The following is a 20,625-nucleotide window of genomic DNA, read 5'->3' as shown; positions in this document are numbered from 1 at the left end:
AATTTAAATACCACCTAATAACTTATTTAGGAAAGTGTAGCCATTACTTGGGGGCAATAAAGCATATAGGAATTTGGGAGTTTCTTATGTATGAGTATCTAATAATAAATAAATGTGTATATGCCATATGAAATAGTGTGTGTATAAATACTCATTATTATGTGCCCAATACTGTGCATGTATGAACCAAGTGGTGTGATGCTATGCAAATCCGAACATAGATATGTAGGTATGTTGTATTACATATTTACGACTTGTAGTGAGCGTAGACTTTGCCATACCCACAACCTAGGTCAGCTGGGAATAGGATCTAATAGGTTGTCTAGTTAAGCTAAACTCCTAGACGCTAAGATGCCTCGAGCCAACCTTTTTACATTTTTCCTGATTATAGTCACTTAAATTCCTGTAGACATGAACTTAACGCTTTGATTAAGTATTTTTAGTGACTTGATGTTTAGAACCTTTTCATGACAGGACACACTACCTTAGTCAAGCCTAGAAACCCCAGCAACATGCAATACATTAGGTACTTGAGAAGGAGACTGATCAGAATACGTGAAGTACAAGCCCGTGCCGAGAACCAGTTAGTAGTTTACTTAGCTCTTGTGGACGTTAGTGAGCCTGTGGATCGAGCTACCTATTTGTACCTAGAGAAGGAGGTTAGAGGAGATATATCCTACCTATACGTACAAAATATTGTCACTAGTTGGAAGTTACAGAGGCTTGCCTGTTAGACCAGGTAAGTAATTAAAAGACTTTTGGTTAAAAATTTAATGATTATCATATAATGTCATGTATAGCTATCATTGCATAAAATGTTTAAGAACAAAACATAAATAAAAGAAACACTTCATAACAAACAAAGATGACATAACTAACAACATACCTTACTAGTGCGACTATTCAAATTCACTGGACCTATTGGCCTAGGTATGTACACGTCTTAACTAGGAATTTTTTTTTTCTCTGTTGACCCTGAAAGGAAGTGTTGGATTATTAAGTATGATGCTCTTTTCAAAAAAGCAATCATGGTCAACACAAGAAGTTCTCGAGGTGGTCGTAAAGGAAAATGCCCTCGTATTATCCCAGAGGATGAACTGCCCAATAGAAACGAGGCTCAGAATTCTGATGCATCAGCTGCTTCGTCAAGAGCACCAACGGCTGCTCAAGCCACTGCTGCGGCACCTCAGCCGAGTATGGCAGCCAGTGAATTAAGTGTCATGATGACGACCATGATGCAGACCATGCAACAGCAACAAGAATTGTTGTGCCAGATGTCCACGCAATTTGCAACCATGACGCATGAGCGTGCAGCACCACCTCAGCCACCCAACCGACCCGTACATTTCCCACCACCTGTACCTCAACACTTAGCAAAAAACTCTACCGCCAAGGTGATGGAGAGATTTAAGAAACTCCAACCACCCGCGTTTTCTAGGCTGAATTCTGAGGTAATGTAGCTGGAACGGTGGATTAGTGCACTAGAGAAGGCGTTTAATGTGCTCGAATGCACGGATGCACAAAAGTTAATATGTGCGGGTTACCAGCTGCAAAATGAGGCTGAAGCTTGGTGGAAGGCTACTAAGCCAAATCTGGAAGCCACTCATCCAAATCCCACGTGGGAGCAATTTAAAGGAGTCTTCTTCAAGAACTACTTCCCAGAGAGCTTTAGGGACAGGAAGGAAGCTGAATTCACCGCACTGGTGCAAGGGACCAAGTCAGTGTTGGATTGCCAACAGCGGTTTGAAGACCTGTTCCATTTTGCTCCAGAGCACCGTAGAGGGGAAGTTAGCAAGGCGAAGAAGTTTGAGAAAGGACTCAAACCTGAGATTGGATCAGTTCTGTCAATAATGAACATTCGGGACTATGCTCAGATGGTCGATAAGGCAAAGACTATGGAAGACAGATTCAAAGAGAAAGAGAAAGAGAAAGCTGTGACGTCGCCCGGATTGGGCAAAAGGCCAAGTAATTACCAGACCTTTGGTTGGCCGAACAAGGTTTTTCGTGGAGCCAGTTTATACTCCAACCCGACTCCGTACCACAGGCCGAACGTGGGTCAGAACCCTTACCGCCCCACTTTCAATCGACCTGTTCAGCAGGCTACGAGTCAAGCGACAACAGTAGCTTCGCCATCCCGACCAGCCTCAAGTCAAGTGACCCAAGCCTCAACACAAGTTGTTCCTCCATATAAGTGCTACGTGTGCAACAAAGAAGGGCACATGGCCAAAGAATGTAGACTGTGTGGGAACAACAACAACTCGTCGAATCAGTCCTACGCTAGACCATTCCAACCACAGGATAATTGGATGCGAGGAAAGGTGTTTGCAATGACAAACGAAGAAGCTGAGGCGAACCCCGATGTATTGACAGGTAAGTCTACTGAGCACTACTAAGTTGTAGGGAATAATTGGTGTATATTCATAACTTAAGTTATATACAAACCCTAGGTACCCTGAGTGTCTCAGCCACCCCCGCACGAGTACTATTCAACTCGGGCGCGTCCCACTCTTTCGTTTCTACCACCTTTGCGAGTAGGATGAAAGATCAACCAAGGGACATTGGGCACGACTTAGTAGTCAGCACACCGATGGGTAGTGTCGTAAGTTTGAAGAAAGTCTACAACCCCTGTAAGATAGAGATTTATGGGAAGAACTTGACCGCATGACTAATAAAGCTTGATATGAAGGATTTTGACGTGATATTTGGCATGGATTGGCTGTCTGCCTATGGAGAAAATGTCATGTGTGCGGAGAAGAAGATAATATAAAGATGGGTCAATTTTCACCTATCAAAGTGAACCAAAAAGGAAACCCAGAAGGATAACCTTATCCGCCTCCAGGCGCAAAAGTTACTGGATGAAGGATGTCAAGGCTTTCTGGCCATAGTGATGGACACCGAGGCAAAGATAAAGCCCTTAGAAGAACTGGACATCGTCAGAGAATTTCTTGATGTTTTTCCAGAAGATCTGACCCAACTACCGCATGATCGTGAGATGGAGTTCGCAATTGATCTCACCCCCGGTGCAACACTGGTATCCAAGGCACCATATCGGATGGCGCCTATCGAATTGAAGGAGTGGCAAGATCAATTGCAAGACCTATTGAAGAAAGGCTTTATACGACCCAGCGTGTCTCCCTGGGGAGCACCCATGCTATTTGTGAAGAAGAAGGATGGTAGCATGCGGCTGTGTATCGACTACCGCGAGTTGAACAAGCTGACCATCAAAAATTGATACCCGTTTCTGCGCATTGATGACCTATTTAACCAACTACAAGGAGCGAGAGTTTTCTCCAAGATTGATCTTAGGTCCGGATACCATCAATTGAAGATTAAGAGTGGTGACATTCATAAAACGGCGTTTAGGACTCGATATAGACATTATGAATTTTTGGTGTTATCGTTCGAATTAACCAACGCTCCAACAGTGTTCATGGACATGATGAATAGAGTATTCCATGACGTGTTGGATAAGTTCATCATCGTATTCATCGACGACATTCTGGTGTACTCCAAGAGTGAGGAAGAGCATGCTTGATACCTTACCTTCGTGCTGCAATGGTTGCGGGAATACTAGCTTTATGCCAAGTTCAGCAAATGTGAGTTTTGGCTTCACCAAATCGGATTCCTAGGACACATCGTCACCAAGAGATTCTTTTTGGTAGACTCAAATAAGGTGAAAGCAATTCTCGAGTGGGAGACTCCAAAGAGAGCCACTGAGATCCAAAGTTTCTTAGGATTGGTCGGGTACTACCGTCGGTTTATAAAAAATTTCTTGCGCATCTTGGCACCCATGACGAAGTTGACAAAGAAGGGCGCCAAGTTTGAATGGAATGAAGCGTGCGAGAAAAGCTTTCAAGAGTTAAGAAACCAATTGGTAACGGCTCCAGTCTTTACCATTCCGGATGGCACTAGAGGAATGGTAGTTTATACCGACGCATCTAGAACAGGATTGGGTGGCGTCTTAATGCAGAAGGGTAAAGTGGTCGCCTATGCCTTGAGACAACTAAAGGAACACGAGAAGAACTACCCCACTCATGCCTTAGAATTGGCAGTGGTAGTCTTCGCGTTAAAGATATGGCGGCATTACCTATACGGTGAAAAGAGTGAAATCTTCAGTGATACAATTTAATAGAGAACCTCCTAAGATGTCCTCCTACATACCTGTCAGAAGGTGGATTGCAAATCCCTGTAGTTGCACAGCTCACAGCATAATGTATTGCCTGGACCTCAGGTAATCTCTCTCCTCTCCATGACAGTGGGTCCCATACCTGAAAATGAGTGCAAAAGACCCTAAATAACAACAGGGTGCAAGACCCTAGGCCTGGGTGAAACCCCTTGTGCAAGCCCAATGAGTTATGGCCTTGTTGCAATCTCTTGGTGATGCACTGGGCGATGCAGACATCACCCAGAGACATCGCCCAGAGTGGAAAACTGCATTATTTTAATGATTTGATCTATGGGGACCACCCATATTGGACATGGGCACCCTCCATAGGATGAGGGGAGTCGGAGGGACCCCCTCATACCCTTGGATCACTGTGGACCCCACCTGAATGCCCAGAATGGCTAAGAATGCAGTCAAAAATGCATTTTAAAAAGGGGCCTTAATAGCCAAATAGACCCTCGTCAAGGGCTGGGCTACAAATAGGCGGCCTTAGGCTCATTTTAGAGCTTTGGTTACTGTTCAAATCGTGGGGGGTGAGAGAAGAAAGAAAAGAGAGAAAAGAGAGGAAGGAGAAGAAGAAAAGAGAAAGAGAAGAGGGAAGGGAGCAGCCTTGCCCTTCAAGGCCCTGGATTTGAGCAGCCCTACACCTATTCAGGTACAAACATCCCTACTCATACCTGCTGCTTTGATGATTCACTGCTGCTCTCTTGATTTCTCTATGTTTTGATGGATATCTGACCACTGGCAGCCCAAAACAGCTGGGGGCTGCCATGTACTATCTCAGATCTACCATGCAAGCATGATGCATGGAATATCTGACCATTTTATGATGATTTTCACATTTGTTTTTACATCTGGAACCGAAACCAGAACTGTGCCTGGCTGCACTGCCATGTTACACTGAGAACAGGCGGTTTGTGGTCCTGATTTCATGCCCTGGCTGCATGGGACCTAGCCCTAGGTGGTAGCAGCTTTAGATTTCTATTTTACATATAAATCCAGCCTTGCATGCAGCCATAACCATGATTTGTAACCAAAGAAACCCTGAGTTACTATTCACTAAGCTGTCTGGGCAGCTCCTGGCACCCAAGTGGTGGACTTAATTGAAAATCCACAATGACCAGTGCAAAGTATGCCCCTGGGGGTCCAAGATGACCTAACATGCAAGGGGGGAGGATCCATGCACTGCCCATAGCTCAAAACCTAGGAATCTCAACCTAATTCCGGTTTTGCAATCTCTGGGCGATGTAGCCATCGCCCAGTGAATGAATTTCACTGTGATGATGATCTGACCTGGGGATCTTCACCCTAGGGCCATGATTCAGTGTTGGGAGGTGGAAAATGACCAGAATGACCCTCCCTACATCTGTCCACATGTTTGAATGCTTGGGGTACCCAAGTGGGCCCCGTAGGACTTAGAAACCATGCCTGTGATGGTCCTGCAGCACTGCCAAGTTGGGGACAGTACTATAAGACTATAATATCCTAGGGACATGTACCAATGTGACAGTTTACCATTCTGCCCTAGACCACCAACTCTGGATGATGCACTGGGACATAGGCCTAAGGCCCAATGCAAGGCCCAGAGAATTCCAAGTGATGACCGATTGTACACCGGGTCAACCCAATGAGCTTAGATCAACCCTAGGACATCCGAAAATAGTTTGGAATATTAAATGACAAATTTCTGATTTATATCTAGGGTTTGATCCTGCGCTCGAGGCCTACTGTCAAACTGCAGCCGAAATAAAAATTGCAATTGAGTTCTTAGAACCAGACCCAGGTGAGTGAAATATTATCGTGTGTATGTGTAGCACTATTATTATGCCGACAAATTAAATTCTTAATTATAATGCTGTGATAATACTCAATTCAGTTCAAATACTCAAACTGTTACATAATGATTGTCTGATGATCAACTCTGTGAATATAGTTTGTTGACTGTGAATGTTAGATTAGATGCCATAGTCGGCTTTGAAATGAGGCCGGCAGTAGCCCGTAGTATGGGATACGATTGACACCGCCCGACTCATACGATGCTATATAGACATGGGGTTAGAGTTTCATCACCTGTGCTATGCACCCTTGCCAACAGGGGTTAAGGTGTTGGATGACTGTGAGGACTACCATTAAACTCTAGAGGCGTTTATGCCGGGAAGCCTCAGCACAACTGAGATGCCCCAGGGCAATTATGCAAGGAAGCCTCGAGCTCAAAGCTTGGGAAGCACCACTAGGTGAATCATAGCTATATGCCCAATTAAAGTTTATCCTCGAATTACATGTCGGGAAGCACCAACAGGTGAAATTTTATTAAGTCGGTTACCTCACTAGTTTAATCCAGAGGACCGGTCGGTCTGTCCATGGTAGGGAGATGCTGGAGCCGGCTGGTTCTCTCCAACAACTCAACGGGTGTATTGCGGGAAGGGGTAACCAAGCCCGCACCAGGGATACATGTATTGGGGATTGTAGTAGCACAGACCTGCCTTAGTTGTATTGTTAGGTGGCTAATTAAATAATCTGGACTTGCATATCATGTAGGATCATGTGGATTGTGGTTGCATATGCATGCATGATGATATGTTTTACTCACGAGCTCAGTGGGGCTCACACTCTGTTATATATGCTTTTATTTAGATGATTGTGCAGATCGATGCCACTGTGGCATGGAGGCCCGTTATGAGGATGAGAGCCCTCGTGATTATGACTCTATTGGTATGGACTCAGACGAAGGTCATGCTGATATTGCGTGTGTTCTTGGTGGTCATTGATGAAGACTAGTGAAGGGCACACTTGATGCTTTTGTCTTGGGGACTCCTTCTTGCTTCTGATAGGAGTTATCCCCATCCATGCTTTTGGTTTAGTCATTTTCTTTCTTCCTTTTTGGGGTTTGGAAATCTCGCCCTGTACATAGATGTATTTCCTTTTGGCTTATGTATATGTCAGCTTTTCTTTTCAGTTTGTGGGTGTATGGGGGAATGTAACAAAACTTACTTTTATATATATGTATCACCATCATTCCCGTATCGCTACGCTTTCTTTTCTTGTTTATAATTGTAGATTATATGTAGCACTCTGATTTTACTTGTAGTAATGTTAAGAATGTGGGACCGTGAATGTATTAACTGCTTCTAGATCCGTGGGATTTGGTGGATTACCGTTATGCAATTCGGGTCACCTACCTAATCCTCCCAGGGGGTGGTTTGGGGTGTGACACTAGTGACCCTAGGGAGACTTAGACACCCCTCCCATGTCTCTAAAAGCTGGGTGTACCCCAAGTTCCAAGATGGTGAAGAAGCCCTTTGAAATCTCGAAAGAGACTGTCGACGGACGTACGATCGGATCCACCAATGGTGGTACCACCCGTCAGTCTGCCCAGTGTAATCCCTATGAATTAGCCTGGATGGATGAAGGAACGAACTCAAATCTATTGCATCCACACGGAGGCAATTCACTCTCAGGTATGTCTCAAGGATCGACCGGATGCAAGGGTGGACTAAGGAAACACATCCGCCCGTGGGTTCGCTTGCTCTCAGGTGTGTCTTTGAAGTCGAATGGATGCACTAGCGAATCCAAGTAATATGTTCCATCCATGGATCCGCTCCCTCTGTTTTACCTTTAGGCCTGAACGGAGTCAGGGATGGACTCACCTCTACTGCAATCGTCTGTGAGTCCGCTCGTGCTGTCTTGGCTGCAACTTGATTTTAAGCTTGAGGGCCTAGCATGGGACCCTTCTATACATGCTTTAATGATTACTTTTGTATTTTTAGGCTACCTAACTCGATGGATAGCTGATGCACCGGTGAGATAAATGTCAACCACGCCGGGTGACACCCGAGTTCGGTGAGTGGGTTCTGGGTGACTATGTTGGGTTTGAATATTATATAATTGGCAATATTAAGCATGGTATTATATATTTATAAGCATTGCATGCATCGTATTTTTATGTGAATTGTTATGAATGTGATATTATTCCTACCAATGTAACGGGCTATGGTGTCGGGTGTGCCGGTACCGAAACCCCAATTTATTTAATTATAAAATTCGTTATATGCCAGCCTGATCTGTATGTGCCAGGCTGTGTTGGTACCGGGGTACTAGATGGAATGGGATGTTGATGCACCCGAAATACCTCTTGGGATGATAGGACTTGCATATAGTATATCTGTGGCTAGGATGCTTGTTCCCTTATGCTACGACCCTTGCCAACAGGGGTTTATGTGTTGGATAGTCTGAGCACCTGTGGTCTGTGGAGGTGGGAGAGACCAGGACAGTGGTAGTGATGGCTATCGGGGTCTACCACTGGGTGATCGGATGGTTTCTACCAGCGTAAGCTCCCTTGTGATATTTGAGGTTTCACTCGAGCGATAAGTCAAGTGATCCTCAGTGTCTCCCGAGTTATCACAGTAGCATACACTTGACTGATAGAATTTGTGTGCTAGATGAAAAATGAATCTAACATCAGCATGCATCATTCAGATATTGAAATTGTTTGTGTGTATACATGTACATTTCTCTTTGCTCCCTCACTAGCTGGTGTAGCTAACCCCGTTGCACAACCCCTTTTAGTTTATATGCAGGAGGTTTTACTCTTGACGAGCACCGTTGGATGCTAATCAAGTAGAGCCAGTGGTTGTGACTTGGATGTAGATGTACACCAAAGAATTGGTGCCCTTGTGACAATTACTTATTATTTAATTTCTATCTTCATTCCACAATCATGTATAAACTGTATGTTTATTTATGAGAGATTGAATGGTTACAAATATGGAAATTGTACTATGTGTTATCACTACAGAACCGATGCTTTATAATTTCACATGTTTTAATTTAATTTTGCTTCCGCTAACTCCGTGATTGGAACGATTTATTCCATTTGGTACGTTCCTTGCAATTATCACAATTGATGACAGGGTGGACTATGGCTCGGGACACTGTATCTGTGATCCTGATAGGTATTGAGATGACACGTGTTGTCCCAGTCACCCCCTATTATTGTAAAATATCTTACATTAGGATGGGGGCGTGATACGGGCATTATTGACACCCCTACTTATAGTTTTTATTAACACATTATCAAAAATCCAGTATCGATAAGCTCATCTTAGTAGCCCATCTAATTCTTCCACATGGAAAATTATATGCCACTTGTCAAATTTTAGACTCACATTTAACCATTTACTCTTACATGTACTAGCATTTATCACCATGAAGTCCATGTACTCTGACCACTATTTTGCACTCTTCTATAGTTGGATTTTCAGCTCTATTTTACCACTTGGTAAACTCTGTTTCGTATAAAACTTGACATGTAAGCAAGGGATCTAGGTTTTGCATGTCCACTTGATTGAAACCCCACCTTACATGCGACATTTAAAATTTTGGGCCAACTAGATACACTTTACCAAGTTAATTAAGGGATTTTCTTATTGACACCCCTTGAGGTAATCAAAAAATTTGTCACCTCTTACAAATAATAATAATAAATAATAATAATTTATAAAATTTGTTTTTGCATATTTTTTTTCAACAAGGGAAAATTTTATTATTTCACATGTATATGCAAAAAATATATCCAAAGTAATAACAACTTTTGATAATGACATGATAAATCACTTTCAAAATATTTTGGAAACCCTTTTTCAACTCTAATTTAAAGAACTTTTGAGAATAGGATAAGGGCAATGAAAAGAAGATTCTAAGTTCTAAATACATTTATAGAGGTGTCATTTTGATAGTTCCATTAATCAATATCCATTTTTTCGTATCTAAGACTTATATTCACGAGTCAAGTCAAAATTTGGGAAAACCTAGTCAAGAGTCATGTAGATTATGCCAGGTTGAAAAATGACTAGACTAGTTCACGAATCGTCCGAGTCAAATAAGACTCAGTCTTTTCATCCGAGTCACTACAAACTCACCGAGTCTAGTCATTTTTTAAAATACATAGTTGACTACTTGATTGTTGAGTAAATAAGTCAATAAATGTTCTAATTAATAAAAGCATAGATGGAAAAAAAAAATTCGTTCTTACTCACAAAAAAATAAATTCTACTTTGACTTGCCTTTAAGGCATTAAATCTCTCTCTTTCTCCAATGCAATTAGGTTGGATAATTGATGAATAGTCATCTTGCCTTCCCAAGAGTAGTTAATTTTTAGATGAGATATGAGTAAATAATTATAATTAATCTTTTGAATTTGTGCCCATGATTTATTAGCTAGTACTGCTAATATATATCGACAACGTTAGGCAGCAAAGAGAATCAAGTTGGTGGGCTCATCTCCCTCCTCCATATGTACATCCGCTATGGGGGTTGATAAGCATCACAAGCCCTAATCGCTACACTCAAATGAGCTCTGCAACCTCCCCCGCCGCCGCATGCACCCCCTCCGTCCCTGTTGGCGTGTTATCTCTCCACCCCTGTAGCATGTAAGCTCTCCACCCCAGTGGCGTGTCTCCTCCTTGTGATGTTCAGTATCAGTCCACCAACCATGACCCTGGGTGTCACCGACAATGACGATGATGATCCTTCGCATTGCCCTCACCACCACCTCTCTCACCCCCACCCCCTCACCGCCACCTCCATTGCCCTTATCGACGCCCCTGCCCACTACCCTCATCCTCCACCCCATCGCCCTCATTGCTCTCATCCTCCATGCCACCGCCCTCACTGCTCCCATCCCCCTCGCCATTGCCCTCACCGTCAACTCCCTCACCCTCACCAATGCCTCCATCCTCCACGCCATCGCTCACCCTCATCGCCCTCACCTCACCCCCTACTCACCCTTAACTCACCATACCCCACGGCTCACCCTATCCCCCTTGTTTACCCTCATGCTCACCATACCCCACAGCTCACCCTCTCCCCCCTGTTCACCCTCACCGCATCCCTCTATTTGCCCTAACCCAAAGACCTCCTCTTCTCTCACTCCCATCCAAACTCTTGCTCTGATTTCATGTTCCCACCTCAACCCCCACCTCACCCCTTTCCATCCCTATGCATCCACTTGGCTCTATTTTTCCTTTTCTTTTTTTGCATGTGGTTGTGCAGCTTTTGCAGGTTCCGGCGTTAGTGGCACCTTGGATTTGGCCAGAATCGAACCCCTTCCCCGTTTCGATTGGGCGGTCACCATTGTCGCGATGGTGAAGCTACTCGAAATGTGCATCCTGGAATCGATGCAACGACCATCAAGAACTTCATTGGGTCACGTGCATACTGTGACTTTCCCTGTCCCCCAGGGTCGTGTCTGGCATGCAACATAAAAAATGTTGTCTTCTCTTTGTTTATTGCTGATGTATTCCTTTTTTATGGCACGATCGTGCATGCGCTTCATTATGTGAGCTATGTCTACAACGAGTTTCATTGGGATGTGGTTGTTACCCATTCCCTCCTCCTACCGGTCCTGCCTATGAGATGTATGTCAGGACCATATGTCTCTCACTAGTTTCTAAACCCTATCAGTTTTGAAACCTTGTGTATCACATTCAACTATCTGCGTTATGTTTCTTGTTTTCTTTCTTTTGGTGTTGGGCGCGCATGAATGAATAGCCCTGCCTACTACTTTAAAAAATAATAATAATAAGATACGCTTCACAAGGGTAGAGTTTTGAAAGCTCAAAATGTTATAAAGGATATTATGATTAGACACTTGGGATCATCTATACAATAATAACAAAAGTTTTAATGACCCAATTTTCAAGTAGTCTTAGTCTCTCTCATTTATTAGTTTATACATATGACTCGCTCTGACTAAGTTTGATCAGGCCGAGTCACCAGGTTTTCTAAAAGGCGAGTCGAGTTAGAAAACCTGGTTTTCCAACTATGATTCATAATGAATAAAACCCTATGACTTTTTTTAGAAATAATTCCTTTTTCTTTTTTGGTAAAAAGAAATAATTCAATTTCAAGAAAAATGTTCTTGGGGAAAAGGTCTCTCTCTCTCCCTATCCACCATGAAATGACACACCTACCCCACCCATCTCGTGCTACCCATTGGTGATGCCGCTAGCATGCTCAACCCTTAGCTCATACTCTTATTATTCAAAGGCCAAATAGTTCATGAATGATCATAGTATGTCACTTCTCGTCCCCACTGCATCAAAGAGTACCTAAAAACTATGTTCTGGTTCACTAATAAGGAAATTAGAGTTGGGGTGGGGGTCTACGATGTGATACTAGAGTATGACACGGGGAGATACATGCTACCTACTTCACCTCGACAGTTATGTCATGATGCCCTTAAAGCCTATATGCGATGATAGACTCTTGTAACCATGTCATATTTGCTTAGTTGAACAGAATTTCTTTCTAAAAGAAATGGAATGGAATGGTTTATTCCACGAAAGAAGTCTTTTTTGCGAGAACCGAGTAGTTTAGAAGGCATTTTTCGATGTACGGTCCCTCTAAGCGAAGGGTTAGGTAGGTAGTGCAGGCCCTCTATGTCACACCCCAAACTACCCCCTAGGAGGATTAGGTAGATGACCCGAATTGCATAACGGCAATCTGCCAAATCCCACAGATCTAGAACAGTTAATACATTCACGGATTCACATTCGTAACATTACCATAAGTAAAATCAGAGTGCTACAAATAATCTTCAATTATAAGAGAGAAAAAGAGAGCGTAGCAATACGGGAATGATTGTGATATATACACACCCAGTACAACCCACAAACTAAAAAGTGAAGCTGACACATACATAAGCGAAAAGAAAGTACATATATATACAGGGCGAGACAACTCAACCCCAAAAAAGAAAAGAAAAAGCTAAACCAGAAACAGGAATGGGGATAAACTCCTATCAAAAGCAAAAAGGAGTCCCCATGACAAAAAGCATCAAGAGCGCCCCTCACTGGTCTTCATCAATAACCACTGAGAATGCTTGCATCATCGGCACAATCTCCGTTGGGGTCCATACCAATATCATCATAACCACAAGGGCTCTCCTCCTCGTAATGAGCCTCCATGCCATAGTGGCATCGATCTGCACAATCATCTAGAAAGAAAAACATATATAACAGAGTGTGAGCCCCACTGAGCTCTTGAGTAAAACATATCATCATGCTTGCACATGCAACCACAATCCACATGATCCTACATGATATGCAAGTCCAGCTAAGGCAGGTCTGTGCTACTACAATCCCCAATACATGTATCCCTGGTGTGGGCTTGGTTACCCCTTCTCGCGATACAGCCATTGAGTTGTTGGAGAGAACCAGCCGGCTCCAGCATCTCCTTACCCAGGTCAACCCAACCAGCCCTCTAGATTAAACTTGTGAGGTGACTGACTCAATATCAATTCACCTTACTGGTGCACAAACTTGTTTGGCATATAGCCATGATTCACCTATTGGTGCTTCCCAAGCATGTAGCTCGTGGCTTCCCGGCATATTTGCCCTAGGGCATCCCAGCTGTGCTGAGGCTTCTCGGTGTAAAAACCCGAGGTTTTACAATAGTCCTCATAGTCATCCAACACCTTAACCCCTGTTGGCAAGGGTGCGTAGCACGGGTGATGGAACTCTAACCCCATGTCTATATGGCATCGTATGAGTTAGGCGGTGTCAACCGAATCCCATAATACGGGCTACCACAGGCCTCATTTCTAAGTTGGCTATGGCATCTAGTCTAACATTCACAAACATCAAGATATATCCAACAGAGTTGATCAACAGTCACACGATGTGTAATAATTATGAAATTGAATTTAATTAAGTAACAAGCATTATAATTATAGAATTTAATTGCCGGCATAATAATATTATTACACGTACATACACGATAATATTTCACTCAGCTGGGTCTGGTTCTATGAACTCAATTGTAGTTTCAGTTTCGGCTGCAGTCTGGCTGTAGGCCTCGAGCGCGGGATCAAACCCTAAGTATAAATCAGAAATATGTCATTTGATATTCCAAAATATTTTTGGATGTCCTAGGGTTGATCTAGGTTCACTGGGTTGACTCAGTATTCAATTGGTCATCACTTGGAATTCTCTGGGCCTTGCACTGGGCCTTAGGCCTATGTCCTAGTGTATCATCCAGAGATTGTGGCTCAGGGGTAGAATGATCATTCACCACTGTTGTACATGATTCTAGGTTATTTTAGCTCCACAGTACAGTCCCCAACTTGGCAATGTTGCAGGACCATCACAGACAGGGTTTCCAAGCCCTGCGGGTCCCACTTGGGTACCCAAGCTATTCATACATGTGGACAGATGTGGGGAGGGGTATTCAAGTCATTTATCACCTCCCTACACTGATTTGTAGTCCATGGGTGAAGATCCCCAAGTCAGATCAGCAAAATTGCCAACTTCCATTCTCTGGGCGATGTCTCTGGGTGTTGGATGCATCGCTCAGAGCCTGTATAGAATGTGAACAGGATGAGATTCCTACGTTTTTTTACCATGGGTAGTGCTTGGATCATCTCCCCATGCATGTTAGGTTATCATGGACCCCCAGGGGTAGTCTTTGCACTGAGCATCATGGATTTTCACCTGGACCCACGACTTGGCTGCCAGGAGTTGCCCAGACAGCCCAATGAATAGTAACTCAACATAGCCTCAACTGCAAACCAAGGATTTGGCTGCATGCAAGGCTTGATTCACACGTATTATAGTATCCTAGGGTTGTTACTACCCAGGGCTAAGCTGCATGTAGCCAGGGCACACAGATCTGAGCCCTAGACTGCCTGTTCTTGGTGTAACAGTGCAGTGCAGTCTGGCACCAGCTGGGTTTCGGTCTCAAGCTTGTAACAGCCATAAAAAATGTCATAAAATGCTCAGATCCTCCATGCATCTGGATCTGAGATGGTTCATGGCAGCCCCCAGCTGTTCTGGGCTGCCAATGGCCAGAAAGGCTTTCAAAAACACAGAGAGATATGGTGGTGAACAGTAGTAGCATCTCAGAGGTATGATTCTTATACCTGAATGTTCAGAGGGGCTGTTCGAACAGGGCCTTGGAGGCAGGGCTGCTCCTCTTCCTTCTCCTTCCTTCTCCTTTCTCCCTTTTCTTTCTCTTTTCTCTCTTTTCTTTCTTCTCCTTCTCTCCACAATTTCAATAGTACTAGGAACTTCTAAATGAGGCTACGACACCCCTATTTATAGGCCAGCCTCTCACTGAGGCCTGTTTGCCTGCCTAGGCCTCTTTTGAAAATGCATTTTTAACCTAATTCTCTGCCATTCTGGGCACTCAGGTGGGATCCACAGGGATCCAAGGGTATGAGGTGGTCCCTCAGACCCCCCTCATCCTATGGAGGGTGCCCAAGTCCAATATGGGTGGTCTCCACACATTTGTGCATTAAAATATGGCATTTTTCCACTCTGTGCGATGTCTCTGGGTTATGTCCGCATCTCCCAGTGCATCACCGGGAGATTACAGCAAGGTTGTTTCTTTGTGGGCTTGCACAGGGGTTTGACCCAGGGTTGGAGCCTTGCACCCACATGCCACTCAAGGTCTTTTACACCTATTTTAAGGGGTGGGACCCACATTCATGGAGAGGAGAGAGAATACCTAGAGTCCAAGCAATACATAATGTTGTGGGTAGTGCAACTGCATGGATCTGCTATCCATCTTCTGACAGGTATATAGGAGGACATCCTCGGGGGTTCTTCATTAAATTCAACCACTGGAGTGATACTCCACAGTATACTTGGGTGCCATGTCAGAGGTTCCTGTCCTTCAGTCAAATTTTTCAGTCAGTCAGGGGCAAGTTTGACACTCTGACATCTAGCTATGTGTTGTGCGGCTCTTGTAAAGCGAATGAAGGGAAGCTCGGAGTTTGCCAAACTGATTACCGTTGACATAGCCCTGAGGTGCTCAATGGACCATTTTAATCTTGTAAAACCCTTTCCCGGCTTCGGCTTGATGCAAAAAATATTTTTGATGCAACCTAGTTTATTCATACCTCAATGTATTAAGTGCCTAGCTTGAGCTACTTCTTATTTTATAGGAAGCGTATTACCATATACTTTAGTTAAAAATTAAAATTATTACAATTACATTACTTTATTCTAAATTCTCCTAAACCCAATGTAAGTTTTTCTATGTTGACTTGCTCCCCCACCATGATCAAATGAGAATAGATAAGAGGCTCGTGGGATTGACAGGGTAGGGAGGGATGGCTATATTTCTGGGAGCGGGTTGTTAACTATGCTAGTCTCTCACAGACCCAAAACTTGGTCCGTCGTTGTCATCTTTGCTCTTTTGAGCCTGGTATCGAATGTTGACGAGGGTACTTCTAATGAAACTCTACATCAACTTCACCTTCAAGCTCTCCATCGTAGCAAGTGTTCATCCATTTAGGAGGGGCTGGAGATTGTAGATTTGAGGTTTTAAGGTTTCACATGGCTAGAAAATATGATCATGATTATAGAAGACTGATTTCCTTGTTGACAGATCAGTTCAGTAGAGAAAAATAAGGAAGAGACGATGTGGTTCATTGTTAGTTTTAACAAAATGACCACTTTTTCCCATTTAAGTATTATAGGGATTGAGAATAAACAAAGTAAGGTTACAATAACCAAACTTAACCTATAAAAGTGTCATTTCAAAACACCCAATTAAATCCTCAATATTGGAAAATTAGATCTTATATTATGCATAAAATTCTTATAAAAAAAAATATTATGTATAAACTGCTACTGCTCCATGAGCAGAAGATTCAACACTACAAAGCTCACACAATTAACACCGAAAACTGCCAGAGCACAAGTTGAATTGAGTTCTACAAGTATCATTCTCAATATATTTCCTCTCTATCATCCGTAGCATTCGTGACACCTGCCATTAATTTTAAACAAGCTACAAAGATGAGTTTCTATAAATGCTAATTGTAATATGCTTACATTAATGAAAATGCAGTGCTTTTTTTTTTTTTTGGGGGGGGGGGGGGAGACTTGAAAACACCACAAGTTACATCTTGCTCAGTCAAAGCCTTCACTGGATGAGTTACAGGATCTGAGAGGCCCATTATGCCGAAATGGCATCATTCAATATTTCAGATTAGGAGTTTTTCAATCGCATCCTGCATAGACCAGGATATGTATGTCAGCAGTTAAAAAACACAAAGGACAAAGAAAAGGGATATAAATTGCCGGACAAAATGAAATCAGACCATAGACCACCTTCAATTGCTGTATTTGAGATTTCAACTGGCTTCCCTCGTTGCTTGTCACAGAACAAGCAATCACTGGTCTAGTGACTCCACATGCTCTGCCAAGGGCTTGCTTAGAAGGTACAAATACATACGGCACATTCTGCCACATTCACAAATTACAAATTCATTCACGAAAACTGATGGTAGTTTTACCCCAACAGCTATAAATGCAACATGATGCAAAATTCACAAGTATCACAAGACATTCTGCTGTGTACCAAGAATGATCTCATATTCTATAGAAGATTGTAAAACAAAAGGTCAAATCTTTGAGAAGTATTAAGTGAAATCTACCACATGGGAAAACTCAGATTTCATAATTTAATATGTTCAGAGGTAATCAATAGAAGAAACCCAGCCAGTAGTTATAGAGCTCAATTGTGAGAAAGGATTCATGAAGCCAAACCATTTAGTTGGATAAAGCCTGGTTGAGTTCCTATTTCCCTTCAAGTGTACTTGATTCAGTAAAAAAGGTGACAGATAAGGTGAAAAATCCTTGCTATCCATGGAAAACCAAGCCATTCAACCAAAATATTTAGAAATGCAGCTCAATTACTTCAATATGATGGAAAGATAATCAAACAGTATTTAGCCAAGGCCATGCATTTGCTTTTGTTGATTCAATTTATAGCCAAGGGAGTCGATTACAAGCCAGGACCACAAAACCAATGAAAACCAAATCAACTAGAACCAGAACCAACAGACTATGTGGTAGGGCACTTGGTTTTGGGGTTGCAAAAAAACAAGGAATTTTCGGTCAGTCCAAGGTTGAACCAAGTGAACCACCAGGACCCAACTGATAATCTAATGTGGAACTGAGACTGACCAAAACCCCAGAAGAGACTCAACCACCAACTCTCTCTCTCCACAGGTTCTGGTTGTTGAGGTTTTATCACAAAAAAAGCTTCAATTTGATCCAATTGACGAACCAAAATCTCCCTCCTGGATTTGATATCAGTCACAGAGGATAATCCTAACAAGAACATTGGAATCTATTATGAACTAGACAACAACTATTACTCAGCTTTATCCCAACTAAATGGGGTCGGCTACATGGATCCTTGCCCTCCAATCAGCTCTATTGTACATCCCTGCTACAATATTATATAATATATGCCATGTTTTGATAGCCAGGAATTAATCAATGGGTACATTTCTCTAAGACAAACCAGGCAAAATTTCTCTCTTTGGAGCTTTATGAGATAAAACAAGCTCAAGTGGCTATGTGCTCTTCACTCGAACGCCATTTTTTCACCCAACCAGTAAATATGGTCCGCCATGATTTAAAAATGCTCCATCCAGGTATACAGATTTGGATGCATACCTTTCTCATAAAATAGAAGAAAAAAACAAAAACTAAAATTAATAGTCTGAAGCTTAGTAGTAGATCTCTGCCAGTGTTTTATCAGCCATGACTAACTACAGACAAAGTGATGCAGATACATCAACAAAAGAGGCTTATTTTGATGGATATAAGTCTAGGGTTAGGTTAATACATGTTGGGCCTTTGATCCCATGGGTTTTCAATGTAATAGGCCACTTTTATGGGCCTAAAATATGGGTAATTAGGTTTCATATTGGATAAGTTGTTTTAGTTCCATACTTAGTTTTATTTTGATGTTTTTGTTCATAAATTGAATCGGTTCAACCAATGGTTCATTTTAAGTGATTTTAGTAGTTTTCTTTTAAAGGTTTAGTTAGGCTAGATTAGGACTCTGTTTTGAGTTTATTTCATTTTTCTAGTCAATTTAAGTTACCTAATAGGTTGAGGATTGGGTTAGACCTTTCCATTTTAGTGGAGTCTATTAGGTTCATCTCAGGGTGTAAATAGAGATGTTCTAGGTAATCGAGACAGATCCTAATCGGTTGCGATCCTTTGAGGCCAAAAACAAAACCGTCCTGATTAGCTAATTGAATACAAACCTGAGAACCAGTACCGATTATTAATGGGTGGGACGGTTCCGTGTTCTAATCATTTCATAGTGTCCAAAATTCTAAAATCCTTACCTAAGTATACAAATAATCACATATTCATTCCTAAGCACACAAATATCCATTCGTCAGCATACAAATAATAAAGGGGAAGAGGCCACTGCCTGGTCATGTAGCCCCTGCACCATCGAGGGCCAATGAGAGCTCATGTAGGGGCATCAACATGGCTGGGATTTTTTATTTCACAGGGGGCGAGACAATAATTTCCGAGCTCCTGTGTCTGCGTGCAAGATCCACGAGACCAGGTAGCATCCTTTTTCCCAATAGTAAAATATCCATCTATAAGCATACAAATTAAAAATATGAACCAAATACTTAAAGAGGAAATCCCAATTCCTAAACATACAAATAAATTCAAAATTCCAGAATCCAAATCATCAACACCAAAACAACGCACCAAATCATTCAAATAAACATCAGCCATATCCAAGTTTGGTTTATATATGGCTTTTAAATGGCCAAGGCAGTTCAGTTCTTAATCAGTTCCCACCGGTTATTCAATTCTGGAACCATTGGGATTCCCAGAACAAAACCAACCCAGCCCGATAAGCAGTCGCTTCCAAACTCCAAACTGAGAACAGTCCCAATAAACTAATGAGTGGGACTTTTCAGGTTCCTAGCGGATCTGTTCCAGTCCCATATTTACACCCTTCAATCCAATGCTCACAAATGTTTTGGTTCCTAAATCCATTCCCACTTGTTGAGGTAGGACTTTTCTGCACTTTCCCTTTCCCATAAAAACTCTAGCAGCATTTTTTTTCTAACTTCACGTGCTGTTGTATCTTGGCAAGTACAAGAAAACAAGTTAGGATATTTGCTAAGACACTTTTTCTTAGGAAGACAACCTCCCCGCTCCCAAACAGAGAGAGAGAGAGAGGGTCTTAACAGCCAAGGAAAGTATCTTCCCACCATCCAGTCTGCAAACCACTAGGCATTGCCAGTTGTCTTCAGTCTATTCAACTTCAATAGTACAACATAAAACCACTGAGATACCCATATTTATAATACGAACTTAACAAGTTATTTAACAAACTTCAACATTAACCTTTATAATGAAGAAATAATGAAATCTCAAACGTTTCGATGACAAAAATATTGATTGGGATGTTTGTCAATTGTAACTCCCTGAAAGTTCATATCTAATCCCATCAATGAAATAATCAGAATGTTTAAACCCATCATATAATCAGGTGCAAAAGAAAAAACTAAAACTTAAAAAGAAATAAACTATCAAAGAAGAGTAAGTACCTTATCTTCGGCGAGTAAAGGAAGGTGGAGAAGAATTTCAAACGGCTCCGTATCGGCTGCCATTACTATG

This window comes from Telopea speciosissima, chromosome 2, assembly GCF_018873765.1.
Source record: "Telopea speciosissima isolate NSW1024214 ecotype Mountain lineage chromosome 2, Tspe_v1, whole genome shotgun sequence".
In the NCBI taxonomy this organism is placed as follows: domain Eukaryota; kingdom Viridiplantae; phylum Streptophyta; class Magnoliopsida; order Proteales; family Proteaceae; genus Telopea; species Telopea speciosissima.
This window is presented reverse-complemented; position numbering follows the sequence as displayed.